Genomic DNA, 27,796 nt, shown 5'->3' on the forward strand with positions numbered 1-27,796 from the left:
ACTCAATTGTATCATAGTCTACCGGCTTATCTTTCTACGTTAACCACATTCAAGAGCTATTCGTATTACCAGTTATCTACATGGACTCTAAGCTTATCGTTTTATCGGCAGTACGGCTGTTTGTGTTACTTTTATCCTGATGGTATTTTACAAATATAAACAGAGATATATATTTTTTTCTCTTTCATGGAGGACTTTATTATTTCACGCTGTATTGTTCTTTTCCGACAGACTATTTATTTTGTTTTATTTATAATCATGAAGGACTTTACCCGTAATTTTTTTCCCTAACAAACTATTTCTACTGTTTTTGTTTTTATTCCGTGTGAAGGATTCTACACGTATTTTTTTTTTTGTTCATTACAGACTATTTTTACTGTTTTTATTATTGTGAAGGACTCTACTCCGATATGATTTTATCTTTAAGGCCTCATGACACATTCACAGTTTTTGCATTATGACTTCATTGTTCTCATATTCACTTTCTATGAAATATGATTTCTTCTTAATTTGTTCTTCTTTCAATAATCTTCTATCATGTCATTCCAATCACCATATCTCATCTTCATCCTTTCCTTTTCGTGTGAATATAACTATAGAAATAATGTCAACGATAATGTTGGTCGCAGTCATGTTATCATTCCTGATAAGTCGTTCAGCATCTTTTTTTCCAATCTTGAATTTTTTTGGACTGAGTTCAGTATCACTAAATACAGTTAGCGTTGTTGAATTTATTATTACTTTGGAAACTATAGTATTTTTAATTTTTACTAGAATTATTAAGTAGTGATGACTGACGATTTGCTTGATTTCAAATGTATCAATGCTGAAAAATATGATGATGTTTAGTGGTGGTTAGGGGTTAAAAACCCTATTGACCAGCATAAAAAGTGATTGACCGGGTATTTCTTATTGTCTGATTTGTTTCAAATTTGGCATACAGGATGATCTACACATATTTAACCTACTGTTTAAGTTTCATCAAAATATAATGATTTTTAGGGGTGGTTAGGGGTAAAAAACCCTATTGACCAGCATGAAAAGTGATTGACCGGGTATTTCTAATTGTCTGATTTGTTTCAAATTTGGCATACAGGATGATTTACACATATTTAACATACTGTTGAAGTTTCATCAAAATATAATGATGTTTATTGGTGGTTAGGGGTAAAAACCCTATTGACCAGCATTAAAAGTGATTGACCTAGTATTTCTAATTGTCCGATTCGTTTCAAATTTGTCATACAGGATGATATACACATATTGAACAAAATCTTTGTAGCTGTAGGTTTCAAACTTGAAAACTTTATGTTAGATAACTATCACAGGCTCCCCACAGGCACGAATTCAAGTGAACAGGATGGTAGATATCCCCCTATCATAGTGAAATTTTGCGGATACTCATACAAAAATATGCTTCTTAATTGCAAAAAAACTAAAGGTAGACTGACTCTTTCTGAGATAGGCTGGACAGGCAGGGACTCAGTGGTTTATATTAACGAAACAATGTCTCCCCTGAATCGCTCAATTTTTAAGACATCCAAATCCATGCAAAAGGACGGCAAATTCAAATTTGTGTGGTTCAAAAATGGTCGTATCTGGGTGAAAAGGGATGTGAACTTTAAAGCACAAACGATAAACTCAATTCAGGATTTGGTACATCAAATTTGAACTGTTTGACAAATTTCAGAGAATTACATAGTTGTTCGGGATAAGAGTCAAGAACAGCCGTATTATCTATTTCTTCCTACATCTATCTATGTAGATGTAACAAAAGTTTCATTTCATTTCAAGAACTATTATAAATTTTTATTCAAAAACAGAACTCAATTTATCATAGTCTACCGGCTTATCTTTCTACGTTAACCACATTCAAGAGCTATTCGTATTACCAGTTATCTACATGGACTCTAAGCTTATCGTTTTATCGGCAGTACGGCTGTTTGCGTTACTTTTATCCTGATGGTATTTTACAAATATAAACAGAGATATATATTTTTTTCTCTTTCATGGAGGACTTTATTATTTCACGCTGTATTGTTCTTTTCCGACAGACTATTTATTTTGTTTTATTTATAATCATGAAGGACTTTACCCGTAATTTTTTTCCCTAACAAACTATTCTACTGTTTTTGTTTTTATTCCGTGTGAAGGATTCTACACGTATTTTTTTTTTTTGTTCATTACAGACTATTTTTACTGTTTTTATTATTGTGAAGGACTCTACTCCGATATGATTTTATCTTTAAGGCCTCATGACACATTCACAGTTTTTGCATTATGACTTCATTGTTCTCATATTCACTTTCTATGAAATATGATTTCTTCTTTATTGTTCTTCTTTCAATAATCTTCTATCATGTCATTCCAATCACCATATCTCATCTTCATCCTTTCCTTTTCGTGTGAATATAACTATAGAAATAATGTCAACGATAATGTTGGTCGCAGTCATGTTATCATTCCTGATAAGTCGTTCAGCATCTTTTTTTCCAATCTTGAATTTTTTTGGACTGAGTTCAGTATCACTAAATACAGTTAGCGTTGTTGAATTTATTATTACTTTGGAAACTATAGTATTTTTAATTTTTACTAGAATTATTAAGTAGTGATGACTGACGATTTGCTTGATTTCAAATGTATCAATGCTGAAAAATATGATGATACTGATGGCTTTGACCTCTTTCCCGACTGTCAGGCTGAAAGCATGAGGGATGGGGCAATCACTATTTTCCATACAAATATCCGTAGTTTCAATAAGAATTTCGATGAACTTACTGTTATACTGAATAATTATAAAATTAAATTTAATATAATTGTTTTAACTGAGACCTGGGTTGATGAGGCGAATGTTGTTGCTTGTTTGGAGGGATACGATGTATTTTTAAATAAGAAAAGTAGAAATCAAAACGATGGGGTGATCGTATTTGTTCGTAAGGGTCTAGCGGTAGGATGTGAGGAAATTCATCTGCATGGAGCAACATGTTTAAAAATTGACATGAAATTAAGTGGAGAGCGGCACTGCGTTTTGGCAGTGTACCGCCGTCCCTCTTCAGCCGGCGACCTGGATCACTTCGTTCAAGATTTGGAGTCTTATTGCCTTTCTAAAAAAACTGACAGAACAAACTGGATTGTTGGGGATATAAATTGCTGCATTTTGCCGGAGACTACAGATCCATTGTCACAACACTATCAGGATGTTCTATGCGGTACTGGGTTTGTGAGTTGCATTAGCGTCCCAACTAGGGTTACCAGTAATTCGAAGAGTTGTATTGATCATATCTTTACTGACTATGGTGACACAGATATTGTTCGCTCTGATGTCATTATGTCTGAACTCACTGATCATTATTTCATTGTAGCGGGCATAGATCCTCTGTCGCGTGTTGAAGTTTCTAATGGGATACCTCAGAATTTTACTATTATAGACAAGGCCAAAGTAAGTTCCCTTATTTCAGAGCATGACTGGACCACAATTAAACAATTTAATAATGTCAATTCAGCTTCAGTTACATTTATAGAAACCTTAAAAAAATTCATAAACATATCCAAAAAAGAAAAAATTGTTTCTGCTAAAACTAGAAAACTCAAACCGTGGATTACTAGTGGTCTCATTAAATCAATCAGACACAGAGATAAGTTGAGTAAACAGTTGAAGAGGCATCCCCAGGATTATCATTTGAAAAACATTTTTAAGACTTATAGGAATACCTTGTCTAATGCTATCAGAGAAGCAAAGATAAGTTATTATCGTAATAAAATCATGGAGGTGAAAAACGATAACAGGAGGCTATGGAGTAGTATAGCGGAAATGACAGGAACTAAAAAGAATAGAGAAAAATTCCCTATTAGTAATTTTATACATGATGGAGCTGCAATTGACAGACACAATATAATTGATGTTGCCAATGATTTTAATGCCTATTATGTTAATGTTGGTGCCAGCCTTGCCAGTGCATTTCCCCCGGTCAGCGAAGTTGTTGTAGATGATCGAGATCACCAATTGGACTCCAGACTTGACTTGCAACATGTTACTGAGGAAGATGTGGTTAGGGTTGTAAATAGCATTAGAGGAGGTTCATCTCCAGGAATCGATGGCATCTCCACAGATATTATAAAGGAAAATATTGAAATTTTGAAATATCCAATAACTTACATAGTCAACTTAAGTATCACAGAGGGTGTCTTTCCGGAAATCCTTAAACTTGGCAAAGTTATTCCAATATACAAAAACGGCCCAAAAAACCGTCATGTAAGTTATAGACCTATTACATTAACTTGTGTTCTTGCCAAAATACTAGAGAAAATTATTAGACAGCAATTAGTTGATTATTTAGCCTCACATAACATTCTGTATAGTAATCAGTTTGGCTTCAGGAGCGACAAAAACTTAAATAATAATATATTCAACTTGACTAAAGATATACACACCCTAATAGGGAAAAACAGGAAAATTCTTTTGCTATTTATAGACCTTGCAAAAGCGTTTGACACAGTTGACCGGGATATCCTCATGAATAAACTGTATTATATTGGTGTAAGGGACATGTCATTAAACTGGTTCAGGAGCTATCTCTCGGACCGTCGCCAGATTGTCACTATTCTCAATGAAAATAGTATAAGTAGAGAGTTGAATTATGGCGTTCTGCAGGGAAGCACCCTAGGACCAATTTTATTTTTAATTTTTATTAATAACTTGGGAAAGCTTAATCTACAGAACGGTGATTGCTTCTTATATGCTGATGACACAGCTTTACTTTTTGATGGTCACTCTTGGAATGAGGTATACAAACATGCAGAGTGTGGACTGAATAAAATGAAAAGATGGTTCGATCAGAATCGTCTAACTGTCAATGTGAGTAAAACTAAGTGCATGCCAATTTGTCTGAGAGAAGATGCCGAACCTGTGGATGTGGAATTAAAATTGCACTCATGTGGAGCATTGGATGAATGTATGGTATGTGACACAGTTGAAGCTGTCTCAGAATATAAGTATCTAGGTGTATTATTCGATAAACGTTTGAAATGGAGCTCCCATATCATTTTCACTAGGAATAAATTAAGGAAATTATTATACATTTTCAATTTTCTAAGTAAAATCATGAATATTGAAATGCTTAAGCAAGTATATTATGCATATGCCCAATCTATCTTACAGTATGGTATCTTAGCTTGGGGAGGCGCCACAAAGACTGTCTTGAATCCCTTGGAAGTGACTCAAAAATCTATTATTAAAACGGCGTTACAGAAAAATAGTAGGTACCCTACTGAAACCCTATTTAACGAGTTTAAAGTATTTAATATTAATCAGCTGTATGTTCGATCCCTACTTATGCACATCTACAAGAATAAACAAGACATATTCGCTCAAGTGCAACATGGCTACACAACCAGGAGCTCGGTGAACGGTGGCATTGTTATTCCTAGAGTACTCAAATCAATAAACACAACAAATTCCTTCTATAAAGCAAGTATACTTTACTCAAAACTCCCCCAACACATTAAAGACATTGGAACTCGGTCCATAGGCTTATACAAACGCCACATAAATAGATGGCTTTTAGAGGTTGGTAGGATAAGAATTTTAGATTTCCTTAAATCAAATTATACTTTTTGATAAGACTAGCCTTAATGCATGCTGAGTCAGTTGGCCATTGTTCTGATCCGTTTCTCTTGTTCTTGGCTTGACAGTGAGTTTTTCTGCCCCTCATTCATTTTTCTCTCTCTTCTTCTTCTTCACAACATACTTCATTTTTCCATCACTCATTTCAATCTTTTCCATCTTTCACATATATTGTCATGTATTTCATTATGTTAACTTATTATGAACTATTGTCATTATGAACTATTCAGATTGTTACTCTTTCCTGCACACAGGCATTTTGCCCATGCATGGAAAAAAATGTGTATTATTTTTTATTTGAAATGTATTTTGTAAAAAAAAAAAAAAAAAAAAAAATAATGTTTAGGGGTGGTTAGGGGTTAAAAACCCTATTGACCAGCATAAAAAGTGATTGACCGGGTATTTCTAATTGTCCGATTCGTTTCAAATTCGGCATACAGGATGATATACACATATTAAACATATACTGCTAAAGTTTCATCAAAATATATTGATGTTTAAGGGTGGTTAGGGGTAAAAAACCCTATTGACTAGCATAAAAAGTTATCGACTGGGTATTTCTAATTGTCCGATTCGTTTCAAATTTGGCATACAGGATGATATACACATATTCAACATACTGTTGGAGTTTCATCAGAATATAATGATGTTTAGGGGTGGTTAGGGGTAAAATCCCCATTGACCTGTATAAAAAGTGATTGACCGGGTATTTCTAATTGTCTGATTCGTTTCAAATTTGGCATACAGGATGATATACACATATTAAACATTCTGTTGAAGTTTCATCAGAATATAATGATGTTTAGGGGTGGTTAGGGGTAGAAAACCCTATTGACCAGCATAAAAAGTGATTGACCGGGTATTTCTAATTGTCTGATTCGTTTCAAATTTGGCATACAGGTTGAATAGAATCGTTGAATAGAATAGTAAGGAAATATAGAAAGTAAAATTATTAAGAGAAATAAGGAATGCTTTAAGCTCCGTTCACCCCAAAGTTAATAACTTAATCCTTACCGGTATAGATTCTATTAGATTGAACGGAACTTGACAAATACTTATAATGTTCATCATGTGTTGATAAGTTATGTTCAATCTAATAGAATCTTTGGTGTAAACGCATCTTTAAGTTACTTCTGACTCAGTGTTTGATGAGATGTACAAAATAATATCGATTATCATAATGAAAACACAAAGGTGCTGTAGTCAACATCATAATGTTGGTACTTGACAATTTTTATGTGTTACCGAGTTGCCTATGCTTACCGTAGTTGACCAGAGTTAGGGCCAAGCCTAACGAAGCGTTTGAAACAAGTCGGCAAGGCAGAAATATCTCCGATTGGCTGATTATCAGGCCAATTCCCGAACGCAAACCCTATCTGCCAATCGGACAGCTTCCTGTCTGTCGTGCCGACTGAAAATATTACTCATGTGGCTTGGCCCTTAGTTGTGTTTATTAAGCATAGGATTACTGTACCATATTGTTCGGGTCAAAAACAGGCACTGGTAAACGTCTGGGAAGGGGGGTGTATTCCATACGCCCAGACCTCATTTTTTGTTGAGATGATTTTAGAAGATGAAAGATTAAAGTTGACCCTTTTTATTGAAGATGATAAATTTATTATATATCTTGTGAAGTTGATCAAAAACGACGTATTAGATTGAAAAGAGCAATTAACCATATTATTTGAAACCAAAAATGGTTTGGAATCAGTCGAGCGGTCCTTTTCATTCGTAGGTACCGTACTTACAGAAATCATTTTTTGTGGAATTACCCATTAAATCTTTTTCCTGCTCGCCTGCGGACTTGAAAACCCATATATAATTCAGGAATATAAATGATGGGAAGTTTTGAATTGTAGGCTACACCATTAGTACATCTTTGCACATTTGAAATTTCATTGGATAAAAAGTTAGCGCGAAGTAGCGCTATTGGGTGGACTGGAATGAGCGGGAAGTTTTAAACTAGCGTATTCTATTTTTCATAGCGACGACAGTTCAATCACTCAGAAACTTTATCCTGCACAATTCGATCACGTTATGGTAGGTATCCGGCTCTTGATTTTCTCTGCAATAATATTATAAACAATAATATTTTGTATTAATAAAAAGTGAAGTACCTACCGTATTGTTATGAAATGACAGCCTAATGCACATGACTTTGCTGATATTTCAGCAAAGATTGTTATTATAGAAAAATAGATTTCAAGATACCAATACAGTAACTTAGTTGAATGCTGATTATAAACAATTAAATTTTGTGTTTAATTTCACCATTCAACTAAGTAGGTAACTGTAATGGTATCTTAAAATCTATTTTTCTTTACGGTAATGACAATCTTTGCTAAAATATCAGCAAAGTCATGTGCTTTAGGCTATCATTTCATAACAATACGGTACTTCACATTATATTAATTCAAAATATATTGTTTTCTAGGTGGAAATTTGATGTAAGCTTACTTTCAACATGAATCTTCCAATTACAAAGATAATTTGAATTTAATATAAACTAAACTTCATTTGTAATTTTTTTATTCCATTTCCAATATAAGTCACCGGTTCCATGGAACTTTGGAAATTTAAAATTCTTAGTTTATATTTTTTATAGAGTTGGAGTGAATTTTAGCAATGTGAAATCAAAACCTTATTCATTTGAAAACATTTAATCTATTAGAATTTGAGAGAGACAATTTTGGGTTCAGTCTATTATATATCATGGTATTATATAATTTGCTGTCATTTTTTTAGATAAATCAATTTATTTCCAAAACAAAATGAATACTACAAAAAAAGAACCTGAATGTACTCAAATGCACCAGTATCAAGTAAGGTAATTAAAAGAACTAGTAAACCAAGCTTATAATCTTTTTTGAAAATGGTCTGCATATGAATGCCTGTGCTAAAAAAAATAGTACAATACTGTAGGACTATAATTATAAGAAAATAATAGTTTGAGAATACCATGTCCTAAAAAACCACATCAATACCATTTTGTGTGATATATCGAACATTTAAAAAATCGTTTTCTAAGAAGCCTGAAATCGATTTTCGACACAAGCTTTCTTCTGCTCAATTATTGGCAGAATTGATTCCTGCGCACATCTACTCTGAATAAAATTGATACTTCAACAAAATATCCGTTTTGTCGAATTGTGTAAAATCTCTCATGAAAGCCCATATGACTTGATATATTTTCTAATTTCACATCACCAGTGCAGTTTTCTAAATCAATTATATTCAGTCCTAAGGACTTGAGCAAGAATATTGAAATATTTTGCACGAATTGGCAATAAATATATTTAGTCAAGTCTCAACTTGTTTTATTCAGAGTATGGTACATAATGTAAATTTTATGCCCAGATATCATAATAATCCTATAGGCCTACAGCAACTTCTGTTCATATGTTTAGATGTTTGGATGTTTATATGTTTGTATTTCACCGGATCTCGAAAACGGCTCTAATGTTTCTCACAAAATTCAGAAGATAGTAGGTTTATAATATAAAGATTCGATTGCACTAGGTCTTATCCCTGGGAAAACTCGCTGAAGGACATTAAAAGGATAATTATTATTCATCCTTGGAAAAACAGCTGATAATAATTATTTCGTCGTCTGTTGGTGATGGAAGTGAGTGAGCGAGTTCATGTGTGTGGGACTGTGTCAAAACTATGACTCAGCTGTTGAACTTTTGTAATCATTCAATCAGGTACTTAGTGCCGGTTGCAAAAAAGCCGGGTTATTTTCAATCTTGATTAATTCCAGTAGATCCATCTTTTTGAAATGGTCTTCTCTGATTTGGTTCACGTGAAGTTAATCAGGATTAAAATTTAACCGGCTTTTGTGCAACTGGGCCTTTGCGAGGGAAATTTTTGCATTCCTCTGGGAATTAATCTCAATTTACTGTGATTAGATAGAACATTTCTGTATGAATGTTATTTTAATTTCTTCTTTCGTAATAAATTTTTATGCACTATTTTATTTTTTGTACTCCAGAGCGAAGCTCGGTCCCCGATATTTATAGTACACTGATATCCAAACTTGTTTGTAACCTTCTGTATTTCATCTTGCCATGTGTTAAGGCAAACGCACGGAGCAGCAGACAGTCATAGAAAAAAGCAAACGCATGTGTGCAGACTTAAGGCCGGGACATATATAACCGCACCGAGCCCGCGCTGACGTATGGCCGAGCTAAGCCCACGACACGGTAATGGCGGTGGGAGAGCACACATATCCGGGCGACAGCAGTGTCTCAGTTCTGTAGTGCTACTGCGGTCTGATTTCTGATACTAAACTAATGTTGATAATATAACACTTTTAAAATCTTGTTACATCCGAATTGAATTTATAATTTCAATTTTAAACCAATTACCTGTAGACACAGAAAATGAGAATCATAGTGTTGGTATAAATATTTCAGTGCCTAACAATACATGTATCGGAAATATAGATCAGCAATAAAATTGTTATCTTCCACCTTCTGCATCTACACGTAATTTGTTTTAAATTAAAAATTCAAGACACAGTCACGGGTTCCTTATTTTACACTTTTTGTTGTTTATTTAATTATTTATTATATTATGTCTGTTATACCTTTGGCTTAACTTATTTGATTCTACTTTTACTTTAACTTATTTTTCCGTTCAACCATATTTCTCATCACTTTGATCGTACAAAACTTAAAAATTCTGTGTCTCTTCAATAAGTTTTTCACTCTCTATATTAAGGCTGTTCGGTACACCTTTTTATTTTTATTTAAATTGGATAATATGTTTCAGTATAATTGTTAAGATCATTATAAGAGTGAGAAAAAGTGGCAACTGAAATTTTTGAGTGGTCTAATGAGCGAGTTATGGGTTGTTGAAATGCTAAACTCCGTTTTCTCTCCAGATCATAAACGGTTTCGAATTTTCCATTGGAGTTTTTTTATACATTCAATATATCATTGGCTTTGTTCTAATATGCGTTTTTTCGCGATTAATGCCAAAATAAACAAGTTATCGAATTTTCCAAAAATGTTACTTTTTTATTTATGAACGAAATGGGGAATAAAATGTTTTAGTTTGGAAAGAATAATTTTTTGAATTTTCAAGAGAAGTTCTAATAATATAGTCGAAACCGTTTATGATCTGGAAAGAAAACGGAATCTGGAAAGTTAGCACTTCGACAACCCATAAATCGCTTATTAGAACACTTAGAAATTTCAGTTGCCACTTTTTCTAACTCTTATAATGATCTTAAAAATTATATTGTAAAAGATTATGCAATTTAAATAATAAAAAGTGTACCGAACAGCCTTAAACGAGGCCGCACCTTCACCGTCGTAAAGTAATCTGAACTAGTCGGTGACGGCGCGGGCAACAAACACAGTGCCGGTGCTGGTGCGGTGCGGTAGTATGTGTCCCTAACCGTTTGAAATCCTTTGTTTTCTTACTCGCCGTAGTACATCTGACACTCGGCCGTACGTCGGCGCGGGCTCGGTGCGGTTATGTGTGTCCCGGCCAATATTCAGACAGACAGATGTCTGAGGAGCGATTTTTCCGCAGTCTGTCTGCTGCTGTGTGCGTTCGCCTTTATCGATGTAGCATGAAGTAAATACATTTTTGCTTGAAAAAAACAACTATGCTTATTATTCAATAATGCAATGAACAAATCAGTTTTAATAAAAAAGAACTGCTATTGATAAATAACTAGTGACCCCCTGGGTTGGAGAACTCGCTTAAGAACTGTTATATTGCAATCTTAAAAACCCACAGCTTTCAATTATACAGAGTTGTTGAAAATTATGGAACAGCAAAATATTTATTTTACAAGAATAATTTGACAGTAGGTTTCATTGGGGATCCTATTTGAAATGGAAAATTACTCTTTCGCTTCAACATCTTTGTCCCTCATATAATTCAAGTTCATTTGTTTTAATGATAAGGTGTTCAGGTGATACATGATTTCGATACAGAGTTCCAAGAAAAAATGAATGGCGAAAGCCGTATATTGATATCTCAACTCGTATCAGTTGTTGATGTAATAGAATAAGTAAATATTATGTTGTACATTAACCATTTTATAATTTGGTTTTTTGAAATTTAATTTAAACGTGGACTGCAATTACACCCCGTTCCGGAAAGCCAACTCCAGCTGTTTAAAGTGTAGAACTTAGCTGAATGCCGAGCTCGGAACCCGGCCCTTAATCATCACACATTTGGTGTCAACGCATGCAGACGCATGTCTGTGCTGTCATAGCTTCCGAATAGTTTCAACTTATGTTATGAATGAATGAATGAATGGATAAATCGCATGCAATGAATTCTTCAGCTGACTAAATGATAAATCAAAACTACTTTTTCGCCACACTGCACAGAAAGGGTCTGTTTTCCAGTCCCTACGTAGATCTGAAAGACCTTGTTTGCAGACGACTCTCGCCTGACGTCAGAAAAGGGTTTCTTTTCCGGTCTAGGCCAGAAAGTGGTCTCTTTCCAGTCGGTCATGGAAGTCCGTAGTTGATAAGTCATCTGCTAAATCGGGCGAGTGTCACCTTTCTTCATCATCTGAAGTCGCCATGATTTCAGTTCGAGTTTCAAATCAAACTAATTCAGCATTCGCTTCGCAAACAGTTTTATTCAATTATTTATTGTTGATTAGCGCATTCCAAATTTTCAAAAATGCTTGAAGATGACGCCCATGATATTCCAAGTGAAATTTTAAAAGAATCTGAAATCCGGACTGCAAATCTTCTACCACTAAAATCAAGAGATAGGTATGATAACAAGTATTCTTTATTTATTTTGTCAGCAATACCTGTAGTGTGGCAAAAAATATCGTTCGCACCATGGGCAAAAATGTTTTTCCAGCTCTCAATCTTTTCTAGTCCTCGGCCTATGGCCTCGGACTTGAAAACCGATTTCGAGCCGGAAAAATCTCATTTTCTGCTCTAGGTGCGAAATATACTATTTCTCTTATGCACTTTTAATGTCATTTGTTATATCCTGAAAAAGGACAATGGAGTAAGTAAATTTTGTTGTTCCACAAACTTGACCTGTAAAAAGGTTTGAAGAATACGTGTTTAAAATTTGAAACTGATTGATCAATTCTTTCTAAAATTATTGCAGAGCATAGGACGGCTTTGGTCCTCAGTAAGTCAAAAGTGAGAAATCGCTAATGCTCGTTCAATAAAAACCAACAATAATAATTTAACATTTTATTTATTTTTAATGTATTATTATCAATTATACATGAGCAAAAAACATTACGGTACATCAACATTAATACCAGTAGGCCTATCACATAAATTTATACAAAACATGAATATTAATTAGTCATACACAGTCGATAAGAACTTCTATTGCTTATTAAGGATATTTGGGTGGCTTATTGGAGTAAGTAATAACGTGCTTAAAGGCAGAGGTGACGAACGATGCAGCCTGTGGTGCTTTGATCAATTGAGGAACTGTAACAGAAAAAAATAAGTGGAAACAACAGGAAGATAATTATGTAAGAAAGAAATAATCTATGTATATATATATATATAAAAAATGACTGTGTGTTAATTTTTTACTTTGTTTGTTCCCTATAGACTTGAAAACTACTTGACAGAACGGCATGAAACTTCAGGAATATGTTGTGTGAATATTGGGGATGGTTTCTGAATAGAAATTTTGATAGGGGGACTAATAGCAATTATTATACTCCCCTATCATTCTGTGTTATGTCGAGTGAGTAAACGTGTGTCAGTTCGCTCTTTCTGTGTTATGTCGAGTGAGTAAACGTGTGTCAGTTCGGCTCCGTCTTCTAACAGATATTTTGTAGGGTTATACAGTTCAATTCACTTCAAATTATACATCTAGTTATTCAGTTTCTCGAGCTTAATTCAATAGTGAAATTATATTTTTGATCAACTCACACTCTTTTTATTTATCTTGAAAAAACATTCCTAATTCTTCAGTCTACCTTCTCGCCTGTAAAAGTGTAAATCCACCTAACGGTACATGATGGGTCGACCGAACAGAGGCACGCCGAGGAATGAGGTCAATGCTCCAAAGCCAGGGCCAGCTATTTCTGGATCACTGTCTGAAGAGACCCTCCGAATTATTCGACAGCAAATCGAGGAAACTGTGCATCATGCTGTTTCTATGGCAGTGAAGTCTATTTTTGAGGAACTTCAGGCATTGAAGGAGGAGAACAAACAGCTGCACGATAGAATTCGTGAGCTAGAGGTGTCTTTTCACCTGAAGGTCGACGACCTCGAGCAATACGGGCGCCGACATTCAATACGTATTTTTGGGATCCCAGAGAGTGACAAAGAAGACACGGACCTGCTGGCGCTTGATGTCTTTAACAAGAAGCTGAACGTGCCCGCGACTCTGGCGGATGTCAACCGCTCGCATCGCGTTGGAAGGCGTCAACCACCTCAACAAGGGCGAGCTAAACCCAAGGACCGACCCATCATAGTACGACTCTGCAGCTACCGGACCAGGAAGATGATCTTCGACGCTAAGAGGAAGCTGAAGGGTTCCGGCGTCACCATTCGCGAGGATCTGACTGCGGAGCGTCTCAAGATCCTCAACGCTGCGGCCGACCGTCATGGGCATAGGAATGTCTGGTCATCGGATGGGAGGATCAAGATCTCTATCGGCGAGGGAGGATCCAAGAGGGTCCACACAGTCGAGAGGATGACCGACCTTCAAAAAATAAAGGTAAATTAAACCATTTCAGGATTCGATGACTAAGGTGCCCTTCACTACAATAATAGGAAATTCGTATTAATACATTTCACAGTAGATATACCTTGGCATTTTTCATGAGCAGGCTTTCTGTTCTATAAATGAATCTTTCCACTGCTATTTATGATTATATATGAGGCAATTATTTCAAACTAAGGAGATCCACATTTGTTAATACTGATTAATAATTTATCTTGATATTAATTCCCAAAACTACGTTCAATGAATCAACTACTATACTCCAGAGGGTACTTAGAGAATCATTATCTCTATTCTTACTAATAATTATTACATCTCTTACCAAAATTATTTCCATAATTAATAATTTTTGAAATGCTGAATTTCAAATAAATTGGATGATTAACATACGTTATAGATATGGATGTAATCTATAGGTAAAGATAGTAATCTCCTATATAATGATATATTCTACTGTTGCCACAGCTTGAACAATAGAAGCTAATGTGTGAAGAATTATTGATAGAACAGAGGGGTGGGTAGTCTGTTCATATGCTTATATAGGGGCTGTGTTTCATTTAACGTTATCTTAGACATTCATCACTAAACTATTACAGTTCTCAATTCACTACTTTTATCGTTATTGCAACTCCCAATAGTTAATTATACTTCTAATACTATATAATATTTTTCACACTTCACTGTTCAATACTATTTATAACTCATCTAAATTAATCTAGCACTTTCTCCATCGTCTCCTCTACTTCTTATTTTTTCTTTCTCGTTTCTCTTCTTGATCTTATATTTATAATGATTAAATGATACAATGATTGTATCATAATCATAATGATATAATGATTACTTGAATATTGTTGTTTGCGATGATGATTATTATTCTTTTCTATTCTTCTTCTTCTCCTCCTTCTTCTTCTTCTTCTTCTTCTTCTTCTTCTTCTTCTTCCTCTTCTTCTTCTTCTTCTTCTTCTTCTTCTTCTTCTTCTTCTTCTTCTTCTTCTTCTCTTTCTTTTTCTTTTCTTCTTTTTCTTCTCTCCTTGATTAATTCAAGATCACAATGCGATGTTCTATTTCTTATTCTATAGTTCAGTTTCATAAGTTCTTCGCAATTTGTGCACATTCCTTCTTTCTCTTCTCTTCTTCCCTATTATTATCATTATTTTCCCTGTGATTTTTCCACTTGCTATCCAGCATGTTCAAATGTTTATTTCTCTTTCTATATCTATTTATCTTTCTACCTTTTCTCTTTCTATCTGATTACCTTCTACTAATATCCATATATTATATTATAATATCCATATATTTATCCATATAATATTCGATTCTTTCCCACATTAAATCATACTATTCCTCTTCAATTTTATGCAAATATTATCCATTATCAGTTGTATTATGTATCTTTCCTCTATTGATAACTTTCTTCAAAGATTTTTCGTTTTTCTGCTGGCTTCTTCTTCTCTTTTTCAGTTGTTACTGGATCCCATTTCGCTCTATCTCCACCATGAACACGATCTTCCACTACTGGATTTCATCTCTCTCTATCTCCACTTGGACTCGATTTTCCACCACTGGATTCCATCTCTCTCTGTCTCCACTTGGACTCGATCTTCCACTACTGGATTCCTTCTCGCTCTACCTCCACTTGGACCCGATTCTTCCACTACTGGATACCTACTCGCTCTATCTCCACTTGGACCAGATCTCCCACTACCAGTTCTTCCTCAATCTTCATCTTATTCACCATTAGGATTATTCATCACCGAAACTCCACACATCTACATCTTATTGTGTTTAGTGAATTTTTGAACTAGTGCTTTAAATAGTGAAGGGAGCCGAACTGTCAAGGCATACTGAATGCACTCGAATCAAGAGACTTTTTCATTTAGGTTCAGTTTTATCAGTTTCATCCCCATTTCCCCCGTCATGTGTCGTTCTGAGGTCGGTTCACGATTGGTCTGCTGCTTCCATGATGCCTCTCACTGACACGTCAGCTCGCTCGCCCTCAAGTAGGTATGATTATTTCAATAATAGTCATAATGACGCAGGTATGTTTCTAGCAATAAGCTCCACTCTTTCAAAAAACTTTTCAAGGCTGCTCACCTTAACGTACAATCCCTCAGTTGCCACATTGATGAACTCAGAGCAATCTTCCGTTTTCAGGACTTCAATATAATTGGAATTTCCGAATCATTTTTGAAGCCTAGTATTTCATCAAATTTTGTTGCATTGCCTGGATATAATCTTTTCCGGAATGATAGATTAAATAAAGCTTGTGGGGGTGTAGCAATTTATGTGAAAGATGGTATCAAAACAAAAGTTTTAATCACATCTAAACAAGAGTATTGTTCCAGACCAGAGTTTATGCTACTTGAATTATCCTTATCTAGTAATGATAAATTACTTGTTGGTATCTGTTATCGCCCACCAAAAATAGGTCATTTCACAGATTTCGAAAATGCCTTGCTTTCTCTTATGCCTTGTTATAACCGTATACTAGTTATGGGGGATATGAACACCGACTTGAACATGACAAATCGTAACTTTGACTACTTTCAACTGACTACAATTTTCCAATGCCTAAACATGACTATTTTACCCCTCGATCCAACTCATCATACTAATGAATCAGACACACTCATTGACCTTCTCATTGTTAGTGATCCCAATGAGGTTGTTCAAGCAGGCCAAATCTCAGTCCCAGCTATTTCTAGACATGATTTGATCTACTGTGTACTTTCCCATAAGATACCCAAGCCAGAACAGAAAATTATCACTTATAGAGACTTCAAAAACTTTGATGAAGCCGCCTTCCTGACTGATGTTGCTCAGACTCCATGGCATCAAATTGAAGCATTACCCTCAGTTGATGACATGGTCAAGACTTTCGAGAATTGGACTTTGACTTTGTATGACAAACATGCACCTTATGTGACAAGGAGGATTAATAGAAAACGACGAGTACCGTGGATGACTGAAGACATACTTAAGATGATGGGACGTAGAGACAAAGCACATAGAAAATTTAAAAAGACATTTTACTTGGACAGTTTGATAGAGTATAGGAGCCTTAGAAATAGGGTTAAACAGGAATTACGGAACTCAAAGATTAGGTATTTGAATTTGTTTATGACAAACAATAGACAAGACTCTAAATCACTTTGGCAGGGAATAAAAGAATTCGGGCTTGGCAAACAGAAATCGAATCCACAAATTGACTTACCATTGAATAATATAAATGACCATTTCGTTTCACACTCTAACCAACGCGACGAAGTTGTCATTGCTAATCATATAGATGGTCTTGAAGAGCAGGTTACAAACTTAGATTTACCAATCACTGATCAATTTCATTTCCATCCAATCTCAGAAGAAGACACTTTCAGAGCAAATCAACGTATTCATAGTAATGCTACGGGTGTAGACAAAATTCCTATTAAATTTATCAAGAAGATGTTATTTGCTGTTTTACCAACCATTACATACATTTTCAACAAGTCACTTGAAGAAGGCATTTTCCCTGAAAACTGGAAGTTTGCACTGGTTCGCCCTCTAAATAAAGTTCCATCACCCAATAAAGTTGAGGATTTTAGACCTATCAGTATTTTACCTGCATTGTCCAAAGTGCTAGAAAGACTCATTCATGCTCAAGTTGTAAAATTTCTAGACAACAATAGTAAGCTTCATAACTTTCAATCAGGCTTTAGAAAATTCCATTCAACTGAGACAGCTCTGCTTCGTGTCACTGATGATATATAAGGTTAGCTATGGACCAAAGAAAATGCACCATCCTCACCCTATTTGATTTTTCTAAAGCATTCGATACTGTTGATCATACAGTCCTTCTGAATAAGTTGGCTATTCTTGGTTTCAGTCACAACTCGTTAGTTTGGTTTAAATCCTATCTATTAGGTAGGAAACAATGTGTATCTGTCGGTGACAAAAGGTCAACTTGGAAAAACGTTATGCATGGAGTACCACAAGGTTCAATTTTAGGCCCTCTCCTCTTCACTTTGTATGCTAATGACCTTTCTTCCATTATCAAATTCTCCAGTTTCCATACTTATGCAGACGACCTTCAAATCTATTTAAGCTGCCCCATAACAAAAATTAATGAAACAGTTGGAATAATGAATCAGGATATCAATTCGATAGTGGAATGGACAAAGAAAAATGGCCTTAAGCTTAATCCCATCAAAACACAACCCATTATAATTGGATATTCTCGTCTTATAAACAATATTGACCTTGAATCGATTCACAAAGTTAGTGTAGATGGTAATGACATTCCTTACTGTAGCTCAGTTAAAAATTTAGGCATTATTATGAATAATACTCTTGACTGGTCAGAACAAGTGAACAAAACTTGTAAAAAGGTATTCTCAGCCATGCATGCATTGAAGAAAATGCACGATATCCTCCCTAGAAACATTAAATTATTATTGGTTCAATCTCTCATCTTCCCACATTTAATGTATTGTAATTCTGTTCTTAATGATATGCAAGTCACTCTGAATGATAAACTACAGCGTTGCCAAAATTATTGTCTACGTTTCGTCTACTCTCTCCAACGCCATGATCATATCACCCCAGCCCACATTGCTAGTTCAACAGAGGCTTTTTCGAATAGTCAAGCTTGTTAGAGATATCTTGAAATACGGTAATCCGAACTATTTTAAAGATGATTTCAAATTTGTCTCTGAAGGCAGGAGGATAGATGCTTCACATACTAGAACCGGAGAAAGTACTTTAAGGATACCCAATCATCGAACTACTATTTTCACAAAATCCTTCTTAGTCAGTGCCTGTCGTGCATGGAATACACTTCCTGTTTCTATCAGATCTATCGAGAGCCGAGCGAGCTTCAACCTGACTTTAAAAAAACATATTTTGGAACAAATGACTGAAACTGTCCGGCCCTAGAACGATCACATGACAGCCATCCCTCACCCATTCCACCAATATAAACCTTTAAACCATGTTATAGAACGAATTGTATATATATATATATATATATATATATATATAATATATATATATATATATATATGTATATTATATAAACTCATCATGTTATTTCAATTATCCACTGCATACTGCTGTATATTACTGAAATTTGATAACCCTGATCTACTTTCAGCTTAATTCATTTTATTAATCAATTATTTGATCTTATCTACATTATATAATTATTTTACTTTATCAATTTTCTGTTTTTTTTCTCTTCAATATTCATATTGATTAAAACTTTCACAATATTTCCATTAATAAATGAATCCTTAGTTTAAATAACGAAATTAACGGTTTGGTAGAGAGTTAGTGGGGAGGATAGTTTTAATATTCTTCCCAAAGAATGGACATTGATATGTCCAAAGCTCCGCCAATTTATGTAGATGCATAACAATATGATTATTATCTATAGTTATTATATTACAAATTGCTTTTTCATATCATATACAGTTCAATAGTTATTTTCTTAGTCTATATTATGTAAATTCATCTATAACTTTGCTGTATGGTAAGCTATTGTATATAAGTGTATAAGCCAGTATATATTGTAATCTACATAAATAAAGTACTCAATCAATCAATCAATCAATCATTGAGAAACTGGAAAATGTTGGAAAAAATGATTCACCTCATGAAAGAGAGTTGTTCATATTGCATTCATTAATTACTGAAGAATGACAGAATAATTTACAATTTTTTGAATTTAGCTCAGCTTATATCCATCCTAAAATGGAAGATGGAAATAATATGGAATTCTGTGTGATTCATCGTATATCGCGTATTTCCTGGACCATCTACTGACAATCAACAACTATGAACGCATTAAATTCATCTTTGGAACACTGATTTACCTATCTATTTTATTTAATCCAACACTTTAATGATAGATATTACTTACTAATTGATTGAGAAGGAATATGTTTTCGGAATAATAAATGCTGCATGACTAAGCACATAGGAAGTCCGTATTGAGATATAAATGAAAATATTGATTGTCAGATAAATTTAATGATTCAAAAAATAAAGTTAAGTGTGACATGCTCTGATACCAATTACCTAGTGGAATATTTTTAACGCTCAACTATAACAATAATCTTACTGAATTAATTTTTCATGATGAGCTGTAAGAATTGAAATAGGCTTATAGGATGCAAGATTGGTATATTAGTATTAAACATACTGAATATAAATGTATAAATATGTGTTAGCTTGCTTGCATGATAATCTGTTGGCTAATTAAAGTTTTTTTTTGTTTTGCTGTTTACTTGCTTTATTCATCAAAATATGACTAATTCAGAACGAAATAGTCTGACTGCAGACTTTAGTGCAATGGATGGTTTTATGTGGGTTGACGAATTCAAATCTCGAAAAAGCTACGTATCCCAGAAGGGACAAATCTCATATAGATGTACAAATAAGTTGTGTTCAATGACCATTATGACGGATGCTAGTGGACCAATTGTTTCCAGGAGTAGCGGTAAACACTCCCACCATCCTCCCAAAGAGAAAAATAGTAGAACTCCTGTTTTATTTATTTTTCATTTTATTTAAGGTTTAATGGCCTGTATCCGATTATACGGTAATGAGTTTATACAGAGAAATATTTATTGGTAATGATCAGATATATAAAAACTTAGTTTATTCAATTTCCTGGATGGATAAAAAATATATTAATATTATGAGTAAGAGTAATTCAAACCTACAATTTATGAAGAGATAATTTACGATTCAATACAGTTTAATACAGATAAGTTGGTTGATTATGGTTACTGATGAATGAATTCGCAACTAATAAGTTCAAGTAGAGAGACAAGAGTACTAAATACTTTAGTAGACTTTAAGAGGTACAATACCGATTTTATTACTGATGTTATTAATGATGAGTTATTATTAGAAAGATTATTACGTATTAATTGAAAGGATAAATTGATAAAGTAAGTTATTAGGTTATGGAAAAAAGATTTCTAAAGGCATAAACAAGAAACGGTTTATGTTATCTGCCCTCCTCGAAACACGACAGTCCGCTACCACTGCTCCGACTCGACTCCTGTCGGTGATAGTACTGTTGTAGTTTAAAGAAAGAAACCTGTGCCGTTGTTATTCTGAGTAGAACCGGGCGCAGTTAATTGATACAAATAATTGAAAATTATAGTCTGATCAAGTGTTTACTTACATGATTAAAGCTATAATGGCTGTCACAAATATCGGCTTGATGTGAACAGCTCAGATTTGTGAGCTAAGTGGCCGTTCTCCAGGTTTTCACTAAATCTCTCCCAAGTTCTTATCACGGGATATCAGAGTAGGTGCATTACCTCTCCAAAGATAGCTGGCACTTGTTCGTAATCATCTGAAACCATTTCTTCAATTATTTTGTGAATTCAATCTGTAATAATAAAATTATGATTAATATTATAATCCCAGCATTCAATATTTAAAAAAAAATTATTATCCTATTATTTGCTGCCAGCAGTAGGAACATGCTCATATGCAAATGATAGGCTGTCAATATGTATGATTTTCTCCACATTTCACAATTCAAGTTTACATTTTTGAGCTATAAAAACATCAATTTCTCTATATATCTCTTTCAGAATGCTCTTAAAAACACATTAAATATCAATATAAAACTTGAGAAAATAAAATATTAAATTATTTTGATGTTTCCTTCAAAATATTTTATGAGTTGATAAGCATAATAGCTAGACATGTTAAAATTGTTATAGTTAATCTATCAAAGATAAAATTATGGTAGTTTAGTCTTATCTAAGTGAAAATTGGTACAAAATTATAATAAATAAACGTAGGCTCAAGTAGACGAAGTACACCTAATATGAATGTGATGTTTTTGAACCTGCTTTGTGCTTAGGCAATAAGTTAGTTTATGCTAGTCGGTATTCATAAATATATTCAGTGGAGTCACTTGAACAAGACGTCAACAGTTTAGTGGGAGTGGCAGGTGCATGTTTGATAAGAATGATAACTTAAGGTTGTGCATCACGCTTTTCAAAACTTTTTATGGTAACATTTTTCAAAAAAGGCTATTCCGATTTGGATACCATCGGTCTCACTAAATGAAGCACATCACAAGGGAAAACTCAATTCATAATTTTTACTTTTTGCAATATATAGTTCAAATCTGGGGGAGATCCGATCCATTGCTGAATTGGGAGCAAATAAATTCATGAAACTTTGAGGATTCATTATTCAAGATAGTTGCTCATTGTAGACCACTATTTCAACCTTTGTGGCCTCATTTTGACTCTGCCTGCAATGTTTATCCTGGAATCAGCCTTAATGGTGGAATGGAAACCACAAATGTTCACAATAAATGGAGAAACTCATCACTATAAAAAGATCTACAAGCAAAATTGATCCATGTAGTGGAAGTGACTTCAACCTTGGCCAGGAATAGGCCTGAATTATTGAGCAAAAGAATATTGAACAAGGTTGCAGCTACTGTACGAAGCATAGAAAGAGGACAAGTTGAAGAAGACCCTGAAAAGTTAGCGGGTAGACAGACCCACATCATGACCACCACTCTGTCGACGAGGCTTATTCTGCACAGTGAGGCTTAGACGCTTCACACCAATTCGGTTCGGTTCGTTACCGAAAACGAATGAGGCTTTCATACATGTCAGGTTTTAATTCGTACGGTTCTATTCAGGTATTTTCTTCTCAAAAACAGCTGTGATTGGATTTTCACAGTTCATGCTGGTATATTTAAATATAACAGCTGATGTTAAATTGTAAGATGTTATTTCTTGAACAACAAAAATTTAGGGCCGGTTTCCGAGCTCGGGATTTAGCCAAGTTCTAGACTTTGACTGGCTTTAAACTCTGGAGTCAGATTCAAAATCAGATGTAGTCAATGGGTTTTCAGAGTCAGAGCGTTAACGTAGTCGAGGACTCAAATAGACCCTGGAGTTTAGACATCACGTTAGACCCTGGAGTTTATAATTTCGCTTTCTGAGTGAAGGGCTTATAAGTCCAGGACTTGAATTATATTCTCGCCTCTTTCCAAGTCAAGGATTTATCAAAAATCGTCCAGGACTTAGAACAGCCTGATTTTAAACCCTCGACTGGGGTAGGGTTTAAATTCAAGTTCTAGACTTAGGGTCGGTTTCCGAGCTCGGGATCTATAAGTTCTGGACTTACAGAGTCCAGGACTAAAATAAGCTCTCGTGTCTAAATTGACTTTCTGAGTCACGATTTTATCTTCTAAACTCCGGAGTCTATCAAGTTCTCGACTTATTTGAGTCCAGAACTTTAACGCAGTAAACATGAGGGAAATTCACAATATTTTGCTGTTGTATTGTTGGCATTATAGCAAAACGGAAACAGCTGATTGCAGCGGGACAATTCAAATGAGCATGCTCTCCAAACTATTTTGTAAAAATACGTTTCGATTTCTTTGTAGGCCTATTCAAAGCAAAACCTTTGAAAGGTGAATGAATAATCATTTCATTTCACGTTATGCTATTATTGATCATTGATCCTAACCAGTGATTATGAATAAAAATTTCATTAGGCTACTGAGTTTGAAAACGTACTTGTTTTGAGAAAAAACTGTATTCCATGACAATTATTTGGCTTTTTATCTTCTCCAAAACAATAACTGAATTGTGTTTGCTCAGTTAAGTCTAGAACTTGAATTTAAACCCTACCCCAGTCGAGGGTTTAAATTACGCTGTTTTAAGTCCTGGACTTGAAAGCCCTTCATTCAGAAAGCGAAATTACAAACTCCAAGGTCTAACGTGATCTCTAAACTACACAGTCTATTTAAGTCCTTGACTACGTCAACGCTCTGACTCGGAAAGCCAATTTTCTGACTCCAGAGTTTAAAGCCAGTTAAAGTCTAGAACTTAGCTAAATCCCGAGCTCGGAAACCGACCCTAAAAGTTAATTAAAAATTGTGAATTATTTGAATAGTTTCTTTTTGATTATGTTAATTTTGGATGTCTGGAGAGATTATTTTTTTAAATTGAAAATTTGTTCCTTGTTTTGACACATGGTATTATATAAACTTCATCTCTTCTCTCCATTGATGAAATCATATAATATTCGTGGAAAAAAAATTCTCCCTGAGTTTTAATTTATATCTTTCATATTTTTTTGGCAAACTATTCATTGAGAAAAAATGTTCCTGTGAACTAACAGAATTGAATTGACCATATGATTTTGACTTGGAAAATTTTGAAACAGATAATCACGATATCAGGTTAAAATAAAAACAAAAAAGTCCAGCGTGTGTAGAAGACTTTGTTTTTTCCTGTTTCCCTAGCAAGAAATTCGAATATGATAAAACCTATTCGTGTCGAGGGGGCGTTCGGTGCTATGCGGTTGCTATTCGGTACCGAATTCAAACCGAATCATCGTTTCACACTTATAGGAATTCGCCAAAAACGAAACGAACCGAACCGAAAGTGTGTGAAAGTAGCCTCTCGCTAGCAAAGAATTGAAACCTGATGGAATTTATTTGAGTCAAGTGTCAAATAGGCGTTCGGTTCTATGCGGTTTCTATTCGGTACCGAATTCAAACCGAATTACCGTTTCACACTTATCGGAATTTGCCAAAAACGAAACGAACCGAATGAGTGTGAAACTAGCCTGACGACCACAATGCAGCAGCGTTTCCAGAGGGATGAAAACAAGTATAAAGTGATCAAGAAAGTATTGCCTGTCTCATTACATATTTGATTTCTCAGAATATCAATTCTATTAAATTAAATCGATTTTTTAAAATTACCATATTCAAATTGTTTTTGATAGTATCCAAATCGAAACAGTACAAAAATGTCACCTGTAAAATGTTTTCCAAGTGGGTGGCACACAATATTTATAAATAAGGTAAAACTTTGTGGCTTGGACACACACAGCGATCTGCGAACAGGAATCAGAGAGGTCTTAGCAGGTTATAGACATGAACATCTAAAATATAGATGAAGGCCACTCTGACCGCTTCCCGCAGATTGTTCTCTGTGTGTCCCAGCCCATACTGATTTGGAGCAAAAGCAAAAATACCATTTCATGGTGAATTGTTTACTTACTTGGTCAAAAATAATTATTGCAACTACCGTATCAGTTACTGAATCACATCTTGAACGTTCCATTAGGATGCAATTGATCAGTTTGGCACTGTAAAATATAAATAATAAGTTCAAGTTAATTTATAAGGAAAACTTTTGTGTAATATTAAATTTAACATTAGCATGAAAAAAGTTGGCGATCAAATGAAAACTACTCATTCAAAGAGGGTAAGGTAAATAAATACAGCAATACTTAATTACAGCTGATTTTACGAGTCACACTGGCAAACAAGGAATCTTCCTTCTGCAGGTGTTTTTGCCTCACCTACTGTACTCATGCATGTGAGCATAAATTTAATCTTAATTTATTAATACTATTATCATGAATAAGGATATCATTTTGTTATAATTTCTAATTAAATAGATTAACATTTCCTTAATTTTTATGTTTGTATCTTTTTTTGGCAAATAAATTCATTCATTCAAGTAGGCTTATAGTTAGGTCAATGCTATAATGCCAGTGGAAAAGATAGGACAACGGCGTTGCCGATTTCCTGTATTGCCACTGGCTCCTATAATAGTGAATAGCTGATTCGGAATAAATATCTGATGTAAACTAATATTAAATGTGCATTCTATTTAATAATAATAATAATAATTATAATAATAATAATAATAATAATAATAATAAATAATATTTTATTCGTCAAGAAAATATATTATTCAATTAGTAATTCATAAATTTTCATGATTTAAATTAAATCTTTTTGTAAGGTCTAATTAATTATATTTTTACATTGTAAAAAAACAATCATGTGGAGCAACATGAGGATAGCGCTAAACTTATTTCAATTTCCAAAGCAATTTGATTTGTCTAATGATAGACAAGAATAGCAACACCAATGTTGGGTGGACCTCATAGTACCAGAGTTATTTATATTGAGTTACCATAAAGCAAAAATACCATAGGAATATCAGCGGCTTGAGTTAACAGTGAAATTTAAAACATAAAAGCCCCATACTAAACCATTAAATTAAACACCATGAGATGTTTTTTATGCTATTGTTTCTCTATGATGTTACAAATTACAGTAGTCTGAGTACCGTATATAAATTATCTTCAAACAACCAATCCAGTCAGCTCTAGGGCTTCAGTGAGTCTGGTTGAATTTCATTCAGTTTATAATTTGGTTAATGGAAAACTTTTTTAAAATACTGAAAAACTTTATTTTATAAAACAATCCACATTTGGCTAAACCACTCTAAGCTTAATCTTGAATCATTTCTCTAAATGGATTTTCCAACAAGTAGCCTGATTGCAGTAGGCCTACATGTAAATCACTTATGTTAGCAAATCCTTTTTTCTTTAATTTATTGAATAAATGATGCAATAACCTAACTACAGTATTCAAAAGAATATGAAATTCATAAATATCTCACAATAGGGAATAAGGTCTAAATATATTTAGCCTATTCAGTACCCCTACTTCTAATATTATTCAAGTATTCTAATGATAGAACAAAGAAATTAATAAAAGTTGCTAGTCTATTATTAATAAATCAAATTTGCTATTTTAAAATAATATTTTCAACTTTAGTAACTTAGTCCACATTAAACTTACCTCAGGATGAGAATTATTGAGAAACCAAATTCTGTCACAATGTAATAGATATCACTAAGCAAAAAGTATATTTTTGTATTATCCCAATCCTATTTATAATTACATTTGAATACCATACATTACATAAAAAAATATTAGCCTGTAAAACAATACTTTATAAGAAGCTGTTTCTGTTGCAAAATGCAAATGTACAATGTATGTTACACCACAGAGGAAAGAAACACTACTGTATTCTTATTCCATGGTTACACTTACCTTAATTATTATTATTATGCATAACATAACCTATAAGCTTAATGCTATTATATTGAAAACATATTAAATTTTCTAAAAAATAATAGATATGTACGTATTATTATTCTATTAAAATATTATATTATCTGGAGAATATTAAATTACTTCTATTTATTTTTTGGTACAATCGCAAATCATATGAATATAATTGAAAAAGAACGACAAACCGGGTCCAAAAGTATTCTATTCCCAAATTTTGATAATGAAAAACAAGACCAAAAAGATCAGCCAAGTTGTTCTTACTGTTTAAAGTTTAAGTTCAATATTTCCGTCCAAAATTAATATATAATGAGCTATGAATTACCCTAAGTGGGCTAATTAGTCCATATCATTCTAGAAAATAAGTCAGACTTGAACCATTTCTCAATGACAAACACATTACCAGTATTCCCACTTTGGCCCGATATTTTGAGTTCCAGATATTTCCAATTCCGCCATCTGACAAACAAGTAATTTGAGTTCCAGATACTCCTAATTCCGCCATTTCCGGATATTTCCAATTCCGCTGTCTGACAAATATTCGGAGTTCCACCCAGCAA

The 27,796-nt window shown here is 34.0% G+C and overlaps 1 long non-coding RNA gene across 2 annotated transcripts; it reads right to left on the bottom strand.

Annotated features, from left to right (window-relative positions):
• Nucleotides 1-21,317: 21,317 nt before the first annotated feature.
• Nucleotides 21,318-27,137, bottom strand: LOC120354458. 2 transcript variants are annotated; one of them, XR_005573042.1, is made up of 3 exons: nucleotides 26,964-27,135; nucleotides 25,363-25,450; nucleotides 21,318-21,662 (listed from the first exon to the last, which is right to left on the bottom strand). It is a non-coding gene; the product is annotated as an uncharacterized LOC120354458 (long non-coding RNA). The 2 variants fall into 2 exon arrangements; XR_005573043.1 differs by having other exon boundaries at nucleotides 21,648-21,674; nucleotides 26,964-27,137.
• Nucleotides 27,138-27,796: the final 659 nt, after the last annotated feature.

This window comes from Nilaparvata lugens, chromosome X (assembly GCF_014356525.2).
Source record: "Nilaparvata lugens isolate BPH chromosome X, ASM1435652v1, whole genome shotgun sequence".
In the NCBI taxonomy this organism is placed as follows: Eukaryota; Metazoa; Arthropoda; class Insecta; order Hemiptera; family Delphacidae; genus Nilaparvata; species Nilaparvata lugens.